The sequence below is a fragment of the Triturus cristatus genome, chromosome 9 (assembly GCF_964204655.1).
Source record: "Triturus cristatus chromosome 9, aTriCri1.1, whole genome shotgun sequence".
Classification (NCBI taxonomy): Eukaryota; Metazoa; Chordata; class Amphibia; order Caudata; family Salamandridae; genus Triturus; species Triturus cristatus.
Genome location: NC_140592.1, coordinates 525,714,096 through 525,731,789, shown reverse-complemented (window position 1 = coordinate 525,731,789; position 17,694 = coordinate 525,714,096). Strand labels below are relative to the sequence as shown.

Here is a 17,694-nt window from a genome sequence, read left to right as displayed (position 1 = left end):
TCTCTCTCCCTCTCTGACGTCCCTACTGCTGCAACCTGCATGCCTTTTTTTTTTTTTAAACTTTCAGCACGAGGTGCGTGCACGCGCTTGTTTTCATTCCCTCCAATGCTCTCCCTCTGTTGCTCCTTTCTCTCGACCACCTCCTTTTCTTGCCCTGTCTTCCCTCAATTCAGTCTCCTCCCCTCTCTACCACGCCCCTTCCACTTTCCCGCCGTCTTCAATCTTGCCTTTATGTTCGCCTATTTATCGTCTTTGCAACCTCTCTCTTGAAGTCTTTCCCTTAGCCTCTTTTTAGGCGTTCTTTCGTTCTCATTCATTACCTTCCAAATTCCCCACTTTTCTTTAATTTCTTTCTCACTTCTCTTCCCGCTCTCTGACATCGTCCTTCTCTTCATACTTTATTCTCTCTCACTTTCTTATTCTCTTCGAGTGTTTATGGGAGGGGTTTGTGATCTAGGGGGATCCTGTCCGGCAGTCATTATTGAGCTGGATCCGGTGCAATTTGCAGGCACCAGGACACAGTCATCTGCACTGCTTTCTGTGTACTGTACGTTCAGAGCTGCAACCCCTCAGGGGCAGAGCAAATAGTTGGTCCCTGTTGCAAATTCATTTAGATGCTGCAGTTTTTTTTAGTGTATACGCTGACAGTCAGACTCTGCCCCTTGTGACCCCACCCCTTTTATGCTTACCCCTATTTACGGTATTTCGCTTCTTCTGTTGCAGCCTCCTTTTCGATGTGTCCCTTGTTTCCACTGTTTTCGTGTTCTCCCATGTCCGTGTTTACCTCTTATGTGGTCAGCTTTTCCTACACCCCCATACACATAACTGTAACAGGGCGCATTTCGGCAACTTTGGCCAAAGGACCTCCAACAGTGGAATTCAAATTTTAAGAGTTGACGGGGCTGCCCACGAGGCTTTGGGATGAGGAGGGTGCCCAGGCAATACAAGCATTTGCAATGCAATAGGTCTTGCATTTATGTGAGTTTGAGCTATTGACATTGCAAATAACAATGCCTTTTATTTTTGTTTTCGTTTTAAAAACATAAATAAAAGGCATTGTCATTTACAATGCCATTAGCTTAAACTTGGCTAACTGCGAGACCTGTTGCATTGCAAATGCTTGTTTATTTTCGCTCTTCATTCTTCAGCAGGAAGCAGTCACCAGATGAACACATTCCAGCTCACAATTTACGATGTCAACAGTCTTTCCATTCATTATCAGACAGAAACGTGAAATAGGTTGCTAGTTCAAGCAAATTTTCTCTATAAGTGAAAGCATAGAGGCGGTAACTGTGAAAATTCAGTTCTGGCATGAAACGTCATCTACAGCCTTAAAACAAACATCCAAGGAAAGGCGCAAGGCATTTTTACCAAGGGCAGAAGTAATGTGCAAGGGCTGGAGTGTACAGTACCTCTATCGGAACCCTGCATGCTCTAGAGTGGAAATAATAAATATGATGTGAAGACGGATGGTGGCAAAACACCAACACGGCAGCAATGCAACCAAGCGTAGTTGCCAGTGTATATGAGCAGAGAAGTGCACGAAGATATGACTTGGTACACGGCAAAATCCTTATCGCCTCAAAAGAGGGATACAGATAGCTCCTTACAGTGAAAATATTTAAACATTGATCCTTGAGCCGAGACGAACCGGGGGTTAACGCTAAGTTCTGTTCCAGTCTCGGCGCCCGGCTCGAGTATATCCTGTGATTCTGGGCAAATCACTTATACTGCTGGTGCCTTAAAAACATCTGAGTGACCTTGATTAATGTAGCCCGGCCGGGTGCTTATGCCATGCGCGCCAATACCTTTAGGTCGAGTTTGCTAACTACAAACTCTCCTGCGTGAACAACACATGGCTGCTTAACTGCACATAAATTAAAAAATCCATAAAAAGTGATGTAAATTGATTACATCTTAAAGGGAAAATAGGCACCTACCAACCTGTATTCTTTTGGGCCTACGCTGTAACAATCCCAATAAAACGTGACTCCACTTTAGCTGCACAACGCTTTCAAAAGTGAAAGCACACCAAACGAGGAAAGGAAGGAAGAGTGCAGACAGCTGCACCCCTCCTACAGCCCGGCCCCTCTCGTTATGACTGTTAATTGTTGCCACCCACTACCTTGTTCTGCCTCTCACCCTGCCCCTCCCTCTGCCATTGAAACGAATGGAGTTCTGCAAACTCCTCCCAGGGCCATTTTGTAAAGCACCCGAAAAGCAGATTTTTCCTCCACATTCTAACTCGGCACACCCCTACCATGATGTCGCTACTGTAGCTTGTGCCTGCAGGTCGAAAGATGACCTCGCCCTGGCAGGCACATGCGCAGCAGGGCATCTGCAGTTTATTACAGCTGCAGCATTAAAAGAAATAGAGCAGCCAGCAAGTAGTAATTTCGTTTCAGTTGCTTGGCTTCTGAAATTCTTTTCTTGCCTCTCCTCCCAGATTGGCAGGGCAATGCCCCTTTTGCCCACTAACACCAGCCGCCCCTGCCTGCGCGAACAACACATGGCTGCTTAACTGCACATAAATTAAAAAATCTATAAAAATATATGTAAATTGATTACAGCTTAAAGGGAAAATAGGCACCTACCAACCTGTATTCTTTTGGGCCTACGCTGTAACAATCCCAATAAAACGTGACTCCTCTTCAGCTGCACAACGCTTTCAAAAGTGAAAGCACACCAAACGAGGAAAGGAAGGGAGAGTGCAGACAGCTGCACCCCTCCTACAGCCCGGCCCCTCTCGTTATGACTGTTAATTGTTGCCACCCACTACCTTGTTCTGCCTCTCACCCTGCCCCTCCCTCTGCCATTGAAACGAATGGAGTTCTGCAAACTCCTCCCAGGGCCAATTTGTAAAGCGCCCGAAAAGTAGATTTTTCCTCCGCATTCTAACTCGGCACACCCCTACCATGATGTCACTACTGTAACTTGTGCCTGCAGGTCGAAAGATGACCTCGCCCTGGCAGGCACATGCGCAGCAGGACATCTGCAGTTTATTACAGCGGCAGCATTAAAAGAAATAGAGCAGCCAGCAAGTAGTAATTTCTTTTCAGTTGCTTGGCTTCTGAAATTCTTTTCTTGCCTCTCCTCTCAGATTGGCAGGGCAAAACCCCTTTTGCCCACCAACATCAGCCGCCCCTGTTGAATCATGCAGAGAGAACGATTTTGCTTTACGTGTTTGTGGAGTGGGAAAAGTGATCCCCATGTTTTACCATCGTTGAACACTGGGTTCTCTTAGCTATCGGTAGAGAGACCCTGGTTTGACTGTGTACAGCTGAGTGTCATGTAAACAATGTTCGTGACCTTCTGAGGTGTAAGAACTTTTTCAATTTATTGTAAATTGTTTTTTGGCTTACCTTTTTACAGCGCTCATACAAAGAGTATAAATGTGAAAGAATTGGAGGTCAGTTTAACTTGAGGGGTGTGATAGCAGGAACTCGCTCAGAGCTGAGTTACAATAAGCCAGGCAGGGTGCAGGTGGAGGCCCGCATCACAGCTTGGAGCACTTGGCTCCTTAAATAGGCATATCTGTGTTGGTGGAGAGGTTGATTTGGTTCGCAACAGGGCACAAGTCATAAAAAAGGAGGTGGGGGAGCTAACTAAGTTAGTATGCAAGTGATATCATGGTGTGTGACATCACAGCGTGTGACATCACGGTGCATGACGTCACACGTGGCAGTACAGGAAGTGGCATCACAGGAAGTGGCATCACAACCCACCACCTCACAGGAAGTGACATCACAAGAAACAATATCAGATCTTTAAAATTCACATATATGTTTAGCCTGTCTATCATGAGTACATTTAAGCGCATTATGAAATTTAACAAATTAGATTTTGTGTCAGATGGGGGCAAAAAAGTGATGCAACCCTGATGCAAAGTCTGGTCTTCAACCTAAAAATTGAGGCCCTCATTTTGGCTCAGGACAGGGACACATGGTTCTTGCTGCACTGCCCTGCATCAAAAGAAAAGGGCAGGAATGTGCCTTATCTATGAGATAAAACTCAATCCTGTCCACTTTCACTGTGCTGGTGCACAAGCGCAGGCACCCTTGCACCATGGTGCAAGGGTGTCCGCGTTGTAGTAATGATTGTGTTTGTGCAGAAAGGGACACCTTACTGCACAAAAACACTCAATGGAGGCATTTTCCTTTTTCTATGTGTGCTGCAGAATGCAGCACACATAGAAAGAGGAAAAAATGGGGCGAGATAAAATTATTTCTCTTTGTTACGCCATCCCTTGGGAAGCGCACAGTTTTTACACATTCCCTGATTTACACTATGTTGCAAATCTGGCAATATCAAAATCCATGGGCGTTGAGTGGGAACACCGACCACAACACCCATGGCACGCTCCCCGACGCAGGGTGAGGCAACGCAGAAACTTGCACTGCGTTGCCTTACACCGTATCTACGAGGCCATGAAAAGTCACGCAGGCTGGCTTTTCGTGACCTTGGAGATATGGCTTTGCACTCTACGCCACTGGACTATCAAAAAAAGTGACATTCCAACGGCGCATGGGTCTTGTAAATAAGCCCCTTATTTTTTTTAAAACTCTGTCACTAATAAATTGGCAACAAGGAGAAATGTGGTGGTACATCTGTGCTGCTCAGTTGGTCGCAAATTCCACTTTTTAGAATATCTTACGGGGTTAACACTTTTTCTGGAGAGGTCTGTGTTTTGTCTAGTCCCAGTTTTGAGTCAAAGCAGGATTGAGGGTTAATGTGTCTCCTGCTGAGAACATCATGTCAAGTGAAAGTTTTATTTAATGTTAATAGGTAAGTGGGTTACTTCTTCCAACACAGAGTTTCTTTTGTTACTTGCAGTTCATAAATTGAGCTATGAAGGACATGTGACGCCCAAACCTTGTAACCCTCACTGTCTTATGTTGCACATCCTGTACATTGATTTACTCACTCATATGATTTATTGTCAATGTATAGTGTGTACATGTGTTGTAAAGCGCTCTGACGCCCTGCATTGGGATGTGTAGCTCTATAAAAGAAATAAAACAATATAGTGGTACTTATATTGTTATTTGTGTAAGTACTGGGACAGACAAACACATCTGACATTATTTTTGATTCACAATTTTATTGAGTTTTATTGCATGTGTGTATTTGAAAATATAACTGGTCAGTTAGGATATACCTTTTTAAATCGTTCTTTCTCCTCTACCCTCGATTATGTCTTGGTTTCTGATCCGACAAGAGGGCTATTTTCTCATTTCAAGATTAATTTGTATGCTTTTAGCGACCATGCTGCAATAACTTTCCTCATTCCCTCTTTGATGAAAAAAGAATCTACTTTCAAACTTTATGTAAACCCAGTTATTGCAAGGGAGAACGGATGCGATGAATCACATAGGGGCATATTAACAAGCCAGGCGGTAAAATTATCGCCGCTTTAGCGGCTTAACGGCGATAATTGGCTTGATAATATGCTCTATGAAATTCCGATTGAAGCCCATGTTAGATGTCCTTCACATTTAACATGGGCTTCAATTGTAATTCCATAGAGCATATTATCAAGCACATTATCGCCGTTTTAGCTGCAGTTTTCTGCCGCTAAAGCGGCGATAATTTTATCGCCTGGCTTGTTAATATGCCCCTAAGAAATCTTCATATGGCTTTGAAGTACAAACCCCGTAACCTACTTTTGGTTAAGTCATTGCGACAGGCTTATAAAAAAACTAGGTTATTGAGGTTGAAAGTCCTAAAGGAAGAGTGGTGGAAAAATTTGCAAAACTCTGCTTTATTAAAAGGTTCGCAAGCATTTTGGTCTGTTATTAATGCACCCTTTTTAAGAGACGAACAGTCTATTTCTATATATACCCATGTTGAGCAGGAGGAATGGGTTACACATTTTGAAGGTGTGTTTGGATTCTAATGAGAAGGTAATTTCTCATCCTACCTCTGTAACCTTAACAGGGATAGGAAATATGTTTAGTTTTACACTAGAAGAAACTAAGTATGCCTTAAATCAGTGTAAACGTGCAAAGGCACCGGGACCGGATGGTGTCCCAGTTGATCTATTCTTGGATAATCAAGATCTCTGGGCCCCAAATTTAACAAAAGTTTTTAATAAAATTGCCCAAACAGGTGCCCCCCTCCACCATGGAAAATGACAGTAATTGTCCCTATTTACAAAAAGGGGGATAGGTCAATTCCGACAAATTATAAACCTATATCTTTGATAGATTCCACTGCAAAACTAATGGGCCGCCTGATTTTAAATAGGCTTGAGGATTGGGCCCTGGAAAAGAATATTATAATCCCATGTCAGTTTGGCTTCAGAAAAGGGAAAGGCACTGTGGATCAGTGCCTGAACCTAAGCTTAATAATAGCAAAATACAGTGCAGCCAAAAATGGTAATCTGTATCTTACCTTCATGGATGTCAGCAGCCTTTGACTCGGTGGCACAGCCTAGGCTGTGGCAGATCATATAGGCAATGGAGATTGACTTACACATTATTAACATTATCCGTGATCTGTATTCAGGTGCCTCAGCCTGTGTTCATTATGGAAAGGGAGGTGAATGCACTACGCACTTTAAAATTGCTAGAGGCGTGAGACAGAGTTGCGTTCTGGCGCCCTTCTTATTTGCACTATATACTAATGATGTTGAATCCGCTCTCCTAGGATCTACTCCAGATGTTCCTTATATTAATTCACTACAAGTACCAATACTACTATATGCGGACGACGCAGTGATTTTAGCACGTACCAGCAATGCGCTGCTTCGCCTAGTGTTGGAATACATGCAATTCATGAACAAGCTGTATATGAAAATCAACTATTCAAAGACCTTTGTCCTAGTAGCAGGTACCAATGTTGAAGGGGCAAGTTGGCAGTTGTGGATTCTTTTAACTATTAAGGGATTATGTTTGATCGTCAAAATAACTGCCTAAGTATTGTTGCAAATAGGGGGCTGCAGATGGAAAATAACATTGGAGCACTATTTAAATGTATAAAAAACTGGCTCAAAACCTATTGAAGCAATAAAGACAGTTTATGAGGCAAAAACGGTATCTGCTGCTATTTATGGAGCGGCTGTCTGGGTCACCAGAGACTGCTCGCAACTGCAATGTACAGAAGACAATTTTAAAAAAAAGTTAGTCTCATTACCAAAGTCATGCTCTAATTTTTACTGTCATATGGAGCTAAGAGTCCCCTACATAACTGATAAAATTTGTGTGTCGCCAATTTTAATGTGGCATTTGGTATGGCGGTAGGAGACTCTTTCGCTCACAAGAGATATCATAAATGACGTCTTGAAACTAGATGGTGCGGGTAATGTCAGTAGGTTGCGCTATGTTGAATCTACTCTTAAAGCATCTGGGCTACACCATCTCTTTGTGGACCCTATATCCTGCCGAACTATTCCTAAAAAAGATTTAAAAATTCATTTATTGTCTAGACTGCAGACAAGACGGGATTTCTTAAATAGTAAACTATCGACAGTTAGAGCATTCTTGACGGCCCGAGCATTGTGCAAATGGATATGAACCTAACATATTTATCGTTCGTCACTAATTTACAACACAGATACATACTGGTGAGATTTCGATTAAACTACATCCCTTTGATGTTGGGTGTTCCCCGTAATACTTATGCAGTCTCCGATATCCCATTTTGTGCATGTGATGATCGATCTATTCAGAATGATCTGCACTTCCTGTTTTTCTGTAAACATTATTGTGATGAGATGAAAAGGTTTATTGTTCCCCTTCTGCGTAAAATTAATTTTAAACAGTGTTGTGTGGCTCTCTATTTTTTGCAGTTATTATCCGACCCTTTTACATGTTTTTCAGTAGCATCTTTCGATGAACTTTATACCTAACTTAGGAACTGGTTTATTGAACTGTTCCAATAACTGTGTGTGTATATGAATTTTATCTTTTTTAAACTTTTAATAGGATTATTATATTTTAACATGTATCTTTTGCTGAAATTCCACGGTTGTAATCTTTGTATTTTAAGCTTAAATACAATACTGATAATTGTTTTATTTGTAGTATACTTTTTATGCCTTCATTGTGATGGCGAAATAAAGTTATTCTGACTGACTGACTGCATGGGTAAACAAAACAAACAGTAGCACATAACAGTGAGCACCAAACAGTACGCATATAGGAGTCTGCACAGTCACTAAATCCCCCCATTCAGTATGTCCCTCTGTCCCAGTCCATAATATCAAAGGTATAAACATTACGGTACCATCAGTGATATGACTTATCATACATAGTGTCAAGCATAACCTCTAGTGGGCAAATCCTTGCCTCCATGTCCTTAAAAGAATTGAAAATTCCTGATGGGCTAGCTAGACATTTTTCTGTTCTATGGCACGACCGGAAGCTCTGGATTATGCTAGTTTAAAGGTGTGCCACCAGCAATGACGCAACATCTACAATTGGTTTATGATAAAAAATCTTAAATGTGGAATCAGACGACCAATCAGCTGCTGCCAATATGTTCTCTAAACAAGAACCAGTGGAAAAACCTTAAGCTGCCATAGCACCTTGAACCAAATGGGCCCCAAAAGTAGTCACATCAATACCGGTTTCAGACAACAGCTATGTAACCCAACAAGCCAACATCGCTGAAGTCAACGGATGAAAAGGTTTCTGCATGGAAATAAGCAATTTACCTCCCAGGGTCTCTAAGAAATTTGCAGGTGCAATCTTCATATGTCAGAAGGCATTGTACCACACACAATTTCTGATTGTCAGGAAAAGCGGGCTAAGACACACAACATGAATCTGGTTTAGTACGTTTAGTTATCCTAAAAGAAACACCAGTAGGATTAAATAGCCTACTTGTTATATCCAGTGCTCTCACATCAGATCCACGTCTGCAAGAAATGAGGCACAAAAGCAAAGTTAGCTTTGCCGACAGTTGTTTCCTCGTAAGGTCTTTGTTCGCTGACCATGCCCTTAAAAACTCAAGGACCACATTCACATCCCACAAAAACAAATATTTTTATGGGGGTGGACAAACCAGCCTAACCCCTCTAAGGAGTTTACATATTAAAGGGTGTTCTCCTATAGGTCTATCATCAACCCACGGGTGACCTGCAGAAATAGCGGAATGAAAATTATTAACCATTCTATAGTCAAACCCATGGGAAGATAATTCAGAGAGAAAATTAGCAATTATTGGAATATTTACCCCCCCTGGGATCAACCTCCCACTCACTACTCTAATGAACCCATCTGCGCTATGACGCAGCATATCGCTTATGAGTATTGGGGGCCCAGGATTAAGGTAAAAAAAGAACACAGTGTCCTCTGACACTTTCCATTGTCTCCAGAAATCTTCCACGCCATGAGGGACATACGATCCTGAACCACCAACTGATGAGGACAACCCGCCGGTTCCATCAGAAGGTCCTGGAATGGTAGGATCCAGGCCGGTGGTACACAAGACTGTGCCAAAGCCACCGGGAACCATGACTGAGCCTTCCAAAAGGGTGTCACCATGATCAATTCCGCCTTCTGCAGGCACGTCCGCGACAACACCCTCTGGATCACTGAGAAAGGAAAGAACACATGAAGCAACTTCCCCGCCCAATCCTGAAGAAAAACCTCTGACCCCGCAGCAAGCTGGTCCAGCCTCCAACTGTAAAATGTGAAAGCTGAGCATTCAGGCGAGAGGCAAGCAGTTCCATCTCGCAATGGACCCAAAAATTGTTGACAGTCCTGAAAATGTGGGGATGAAGTCACCAATTGCTGAAGTCGCAGTGAAAATGAGAGTTCCAGTCTGCCACCACATTTGACTGACCCGGAATATATTCCAACGTCATTGATATCTGATGTCGTAGGCACTAATTCCCAAAGTACTTGGCAAACTCCACTAGGAGATACAACCTCATTCCCCCAGGCTGTTTCTATAGCGAACCAATGACACATTGCCCATCCGAAGCATGATGCAATATTACACTTTGTGTGGAGTTAAAGTCTTCACTACAAAAGACCTTGCTAAGAGCTCAAGGCAATTGATGTGAAGTTTCAGCTCTTCCGGGGACCACCTGCCTCCTGTCTCGACAGGCCTGCATCTTGCCCCCCAGCCCCATCTGCTGGCATCCGACTCTGACAATCTCCAGAACAGAGGCAAACATTGCCTTGCCATTTCAGGTATCTCCCTATTTTGTTTCATTCTAGGTCCCTATTTACTTTGCCACAAACAATGTGTATGCAGATACCTCACTTTCACCAATAACAATGTATTCTATTTCTCAGCAGGTCATACGGCCACACAACCTGCACAGAGGTCGGACACAGAACAGCGTTCATCTCCACGCCTGGAGATGTGGACATGGATGACGGTCCTGGCCCATCTGGTCGGCCTGGGCAGACGGCAACAGTGAGGCTCACTATGCCCACAACAACACCTCCCACCACAGCTGCAACACAGTCAACCCCTCCACCCCCATCCTGTGTACCTAGCCCCCCCAGTCCTGCGGTGGCTATTACCACCCACGTCACAGAGGAACCAGGACAAAGTGGGAGGGTGCAATCAGTGCCAAGGTGACAGGCCTATGGTGGTAGGCGTAGTGGGAAGGTAACTGTGGGCCCGCACTATGAGCCCACCGGGGCCACGGACACCCAGACTGCCATCACCCAAGTCCAGGGAGTATACCATGATTTCCAAAGTGTGATGGGCCAGGTATTGACCGAAATCCGGGAAATTAAGAATCTGCAGAGGGACACATACCAGGAGGTTGCCAGCATACACACCGAGGTAGCTGGCATACACACTGAGATGGCCGGCATCAACATCAACATGGCCTTCCTGGTTGGAGTCCTGCAGGACATCCACACCACCCTCTGCAGGGCTTTTCCACCTGCATCTACCCCTTCCAGTGGTCAAAATCCAGCCAGGACGTCAACAACTGCACAGCCACAGGAAGGGAGGCCCTGTCAGAGGACGACATGCCTGCACGCACCCCTGTCCCAGATCCACCCTAAATCAGAAAGAGAGGACGTCCAAGCAAGATTCCAGGATGTGGGGATGGCAAGACACTCAACTCAGCCAGTAAAATACCTTGCCCCTAATGTCCTCCTGTATGTGCTACAGCTTCACTTTGTGGACTATTCCTGAAACCTTTCTATATCTGATGGGAGGAGTATGTTGGCCTTTTTACTCCAGACAACTTGGACTCTACTACAATGGTTTCATCCACCATGACTGAAGACTTCACTTTTTGTTGTCACTATGTAATTTTTTTATGTAATCTTTTTATTAAAAGGTCTTTCTACACAGCTTTTTTTGTGAGAAGCGCATCACAATGTCAAATGATATGTACCCATCTGTGCATCACTTTTCTTTTAGAAAGGCTTGCATTGTATAATCATATACACAAAACAGAAAGGATAAACAAGCCTAACTTCGTCCCAACATTAAGTACAGTGCAGTTACAACCCCCCAACGGGTATCCTTCTGGTCCTTTTGGGAGCCGTATATTTTCCAAATTGACCCTAGTGTCCGGTCCATTGCCAATAACTCCCAACCCATCACTCTGTGTAATTTTTTTAGATTTCTTATGTTATCCTTGTTCACTTCATTAAAAAAACACATGTCACCAAATCATTGTCTGCTGTTGTTATTCTCACATATAACAATGTGAATGTACTACAATGTGTACTCTTCAAAGGTAAAACTAGGTACTGCTAGAAGCATGGGTATGTTGTATGTAAACAATGTTCAACTCAAGATCACTTCCATGTCAAAACAACACATACATACAAGTGTCTGGGCTGATAACATATGAAATCCATTGTTCAAATCATAGGGTGGCATGATGTAAGAAACATAACAAATAAAACATGACTCAGTTATTCTGTGTCAGTGATCGCAAAATCATTTGCAGACTTTCACAGCATGGAAGGAGGGGATATTGCTGACAATATCTTATACAATAGGCAACAATAAAGTAGGTCTACATCATCAGCTGGAGCCATATTGCCTACCTCACAAAAGGAATCCTACATTTAAAAAAAGAAATTAAACAGACACATGTCAGTACCACTGTTTATGACCACAGGGACATTTCAATCCAGTTTTGCTTGCATTTTGTGGAATGTCACAAACCAATGTCAGTGATGTGCCACAAGCACTTTGGCCTACAGTGAGGAGATACATCAGCAGCTACATACAGTTCATGCACAATTAGAAATGAGCCAATGTAAAGGCAGGATAGCTTGAATTGGGCCCAAAACAACATTGTGTTGGATCACATGATGGCACACATATTGAATTAGGACCAACAAACCACAAAAAACAGGTCCAACGGAAGCCACGTAACTTCCATCCTATCACTGTGCAAGCTGTCTTGGTACTGACCTTGTACCCCCAAACTCTGTGACAGGCGTTCCCAGGACCAAGCCATTTCCACTTCGTACATCTGAACAACATCATATACCTGCTAGTGTTAGAACTCTGAAATATCCGAATGAAGATGCCATGGTGAAGGAATCTAAAACAGACCAACACAGAGAGGAAGTGGCTAAGCAACCACACAAATGCCACAAATCACATTGTAAACTCCTAGAAAACACAGTTCCAGACAACATTTACTCCTGAACAAAGCTAAACTTACAAAACAAACACCTTTCCCCAGGTATTGCATGACACATATATTCCTAGTATGTTTGCATTAACATTCTCCTCACAACATTACTGCAAGATCAGCAATAATAGTGAAAGTAATCACATCTCACACCATGTTTACCCTCAGGAGAAGTAGTTTCGGATGAGATCCTGACCAAGTCCATTCCTTGCTCTTCACCACTATCTTCATTATCATTTGGCATTTCAGGCTCCTCACTGGGTGGCTCTTCATGGCCTGCATCCTCTGTGATGTTAGGGATGTTCCGTTGCACAGCAATGCTGTGGAGCATGCAGAAGGCCACGGTGATCTTATGTTATGTTATGTTATGTTATGCTAAAGTGGATTTATAGAGCGCACGGTTATTCAGAAGAGTGTCCCGGAGCTAAGACAGAAAAGCACTCAAGCGGAACCAAGAAGAGGGGAAAAGAAAAAAGGAAAATAGGAAAAGATGATTTAAGATGTTTTTTGGAACAGCCAGGTTTTCAGTTGTTTCCTGAAAGCAAGCAAGTTGGTAGCTTGCTTAAGTGGGACAGGAAGCTTTTTCCAAAGTTCAAACACTAGCACTTGAAAAGAGCGACCGCCTCTGCGGGCTCTAAGGTACTTGGGAGTGACCATAACATGTAAATGAGCAGATCTGAGAGATCTGCTGGGAACATAGAAGGAAACTCTTCTGCTTATGTACTTTGCTCCCACACCATGCAGGGCCTTAAAGGCCAACACCAGGGCTTTGAAACGAATTCTGCTGCGGACAGGTAGCCAATGCAGATTATTAAGATGGTGAGTAGGGTGGACTCCCCCAGTCTTGTCCAGACATCTGAATCTGGCTTTCAGGAGCACGAAAGCCTGCTCCACTGACCGTCATGTTCTCCCATGGGCCTCATTGAAGTGGACGTCCCCTGACGTAGTAGGATTCCTCAGCGCTGTCAACAACCTTGGCAGGTTAGGATACGCTGTGTCTCCTAGATGGAAGACAGACAAAAGTGCAACAATGAGTTAAACACTTTTGGATTATACTACCTGACATCACCCACACAAAGTTAAGACAGATCACACTTACCATTAAGCCAGGCCCTCTTCGGTAGTAGTTGGACATCAGTAGGGTATGGAGCAGTTCTAAAGTATGAAGGAATCACATGCAGATCCTGGGAACTGGGCACAGAAGTTTGAGATGTACAAATCCGACAGGCAGACAACTTGCACGTTGATTGAATGGTAGTGCTTCCTGTTGCGGTACAGTTGGTCCCTGGCTTGCGGTGGTACCAAGGCAATGTGGGTGCCATCAATGGATCCAATCACATGTGGGATGTGCCCAAAATCATAGAAATCTGCCTTCACAGTGGCTAAATCTTGATGTCTGGTGAACTAAATGTAGCTATCCATATGTCTCAAAAGTGCTGCTAGCACCTCTTGGAGTACTCAACTGAACATAGGTTGTGATATTCTACCTGAAATTGCGACAGTAAATTGAAAACAGCCTGTGGCTTAAAAATGCAATCAGACATGATTCCCACAAGTGGTGGGATTGATTTAGGATAAGTGAAGTGAGGTAGAAGGTCAGGCTCCAATTGATGACATAGGTCCAGTATTGTTTGACTATTCAAATGAAATTTCTGTATGACATGTTGCTCTTCTATGGTCTGAAGGTCTGGAAATGGGCAGTGTACTGGAGTCTGCCATCTACTCCCTCTCTCAGGGTACCTCTGTGAGGAGTAACACATAAATGTATATTGGTCAGTGTGCACAGTATCAAATGCAAATTGTAAGGCAAAAGTCATGTGACTGAATCTAAATGCTTCATGAAGCATTACACATTTCACATCATCACTGTCAAACGTAGAACATCCAGCAGCCATCCCTAAGGTGGCCTTCACATGTCTGTAACAGAACTGTGCCCATCATGAAATAAGAAATTGTAAATGTGCACTATAGTGAGTGTATCACTAGATATCATGTGAAATACGCCAACCGTGGTGTACAGTGCACTGCGCATATTTTGCCTATGTGCACAGTAATGTACTACACAAATGATGTTATGTACTGGACATTACATGGGGGCATCGTTTTTTCCAAAAGTAAAACATGTTTGCCCTCATTAGTAGTGGTGATGACGCACTTAACTGTCAGCAATACTTTTTTTCCAACCACTAACGTGGTGGATGCCTAACTTCGCTATTAGGACATTTGGAGTGTCCGCCTCTGCCGGCAGTTGACCACGATAAACCCACCCTATCATGAGGTGCCTGCTATGCCCCATGGATGCTACTTTGTGAGGAGGTTCCCTGGCAATGGCAGTAATGTTAGTTACATCTCACAGCATTGTGGCATGGCACTGGAAATGTGAATGGAATGGCCATTGGCCTTTGTTTCCCTTGATGGGTTGTTCGAGTATTAATAAACATTTTTTTCATTTTTGAAGACATTGGTCCTGCCATTACTATTTAAACAATTTGATATTCTTGTATTGTTAGGGATGTCTGACTACCGTTGTGTATGTTTGATCTATGATTGCTGAACCATTTGAAGTTGTTAGCGTGATGTGTCCTTGGGCCAGTGCTGAACTTACACAGGACTAGGGGTAATGTTGGAGGGATAAATATGTGGGATGAACTGAGATTGATGCAAACATTGCATTAGTTGTCATGTGATATAGTAAGTATTTCAGTTTGTCCTGGCCAATGTCCTCGTCATTTAGGTTGCAGTAGTCCCCATGATCTATGGTGGATGTGCGTTTCATGTGTTCAAGTTGGAAATTTCTTTATCTATACATGGAGGGTGTTAACTTGTCATACCTTTGTGGAGTTCTGCATGGACGTGTTTTAAAATTTCCTGTCTGTACCTTACACCTACTTTATCTAGATGTGTAACACATGCTGTTAGTGCTGTGTCTTCTTTCATGAGTTGTACTTACATATTCCCTACACATGCATAGCACTTGGTAATGCTATTGGTTGACCCTGTTATACTTCAATTCACAGGTCCAGTCCACATTGAGTTTTTCAGGCATGTGCACAATTGTACTGTGCCTTAGGGCCTCAACGTTTCATGATTCCTCCTGATAGAAGCATAGCTATCCTGCAGGGAGTGTTTCCATTGTGCCATAAGAATGCTTCTCACACAGATTCTATGTCTGTAAAATATGCAGGATGACCAATGGCGTTAGTAATCTTTTTTATGTAATTAAGCCACGCCATGTCTTTGGCTCTCTCCAATTTAAGGCAGTCCAAGATTACGTCTCTATTAAAACCTGTCTCATCTGTGACCCACACCTTATGCCACAATAGTAGCGGCGCTATCTTGATGGTATCCGATATATAAGAGAGTCCCAATTCCTGATGGCAACTATAAGTGGCAGAAGTACTATGATATACCTGCAAATGGAAATCCCAATAAAGTTTGTTTTAAAAAAAAAACTATAAGTGGCAGAAGAAATAGGAACTCCCAAAAGATAGCGGATAAAGCCATTTTCACAGATTTGTATAATGTCTGGTTCTTCGATGCCCCATAAACCGGCCCCATACAGCCCTGTGGAAACACATTTGGCCTTATAAACTTTCAAGAGTTCTGGAACAGGTCTTCCTCCTATTTTTTTAGCAAAATTAGTAACTGCCCCCAGGGCTCTACTAAAATTCAATTTTCTAGACTTGATAGCTGATTTCCATGTTCCCTTTTTATCGAAGGTAATACCTAATTAACAGAAGGTACCGGTATTTTCTACCTTTCTATTATCAATAAAGATGTTACATGTCGTACCTCTGCTTTTACCACAATCTATGGTGAATGTCTTTGTTATGTTCACTCTTAGACCCCTCTCTTTCATATAAGTAACAAAACTATTTACCGCTCTTTGGAGGCCTAATTGGGTCCTTGACATAATCACTGCGTCATCGGCGTACAGTAAAACAGGGACGGGGGTGCCCCCAATTGTCGGATAATCCTTTTGGTCTCTAATGAGGTATTGTCCCAGGCTATTAATATAAAGTGTCAAAAGAAAAGGGGCCAATATACACCTCTGTCTGACACCCTTTTCAATTGGGAATTTTGCCGAGGACTCCCCCATCTTCCCATAACGCACCCTCGCCCCCGTGTTCCTGTACATTTCCTTTATGAACAGTATTAAAACCCTGTCCACCTTAAGATCTTCTAAGGTATTCCACAACATGCCATGGTCAACCCCATCGAAGGTTGAACTCAGATCTACAAAGGTAAGAAAAAGTTTCCCCCTCTTCGCTTTAGTGTATTTGTCTATAATCAAGGCTAGGTTCAGTCCCTGTTCCATAGTTCCCATGCCTGAGCGGAAACCATATTGTAGGTTTGTTAAAAAGCCTGCCTCACTCACCCAGGTTTGAAGTCTGTTGAGAATTATTCTCCCCTCAATTTTCAGTAGGGCGTCGAGGAGTGAAATAGGCCGATAGCAACTAGGCTCGTTCCTGTTCCCCTTCTAAAAATGGGTACCACTATCGCGTCTGACCACGTAGGAATAAGTTTAAAGGTGGAACTACTATTTAAAACCATCGTTAACAGTGGAACCCACAGGTCAATATTTGATCTGTAGACATCCTGAGGAAACCCGCCCGGGCCTGGTGCCTTCCCTGCCGCACTCTCCCTAATTGCCCTTATGACCTCCTCCAGAGTAAAGTTCAAACCCAGAGGGAAAACATCCTGAGCATCCGCAACTCGGCTATCCGAAACAGCTCCCATGGATTTATAGAAGTCCCCAAAGAATTCCACCCACCTTTCACCCGTAATGGCCACCTCTATACCATCTACCTCTCTATCTTGATAGAAAGGAGCGTTTACAGCCTTCCAAAAACTAATATTGTCCCTCCTTAGACTGGCCTGATGTAGATGTTCCCAGGCTTCTTTCTTTAGCTGGCTTTTGTGCTTTTTCCTGGCTAGGTGATAAGCAATCCTCGCCTTTTTTATGTTATCCCTACATTTAGGTACTACATGCAGGATCCTTTTAAGAATGGTATGAGCTCTGGAGCAATCATCGTCAAACCAGCCCTTTGCTTTCGATCTCCCGCAGTTATTTTCCCTCCTAAGGAGTCTGTGGGCTTCCTCTGATATCTTTAAAA

General features: G+C 43.2%; 1 protein-coding gene across 1 annotated transcript in view; it reads right to left on the bottom strand.

Annotated features, from left to right (window-relative positions):
• The window catches only part of LOC146798239 (solute carrier family 22 member 6-B-like), a 1,062,737-nt gene that overhangs the window by 522,532 nt on the left and 522,511 nt on the right, over positions 1-17,694 (bottom strand). The window lies entirely within an intron of this gene.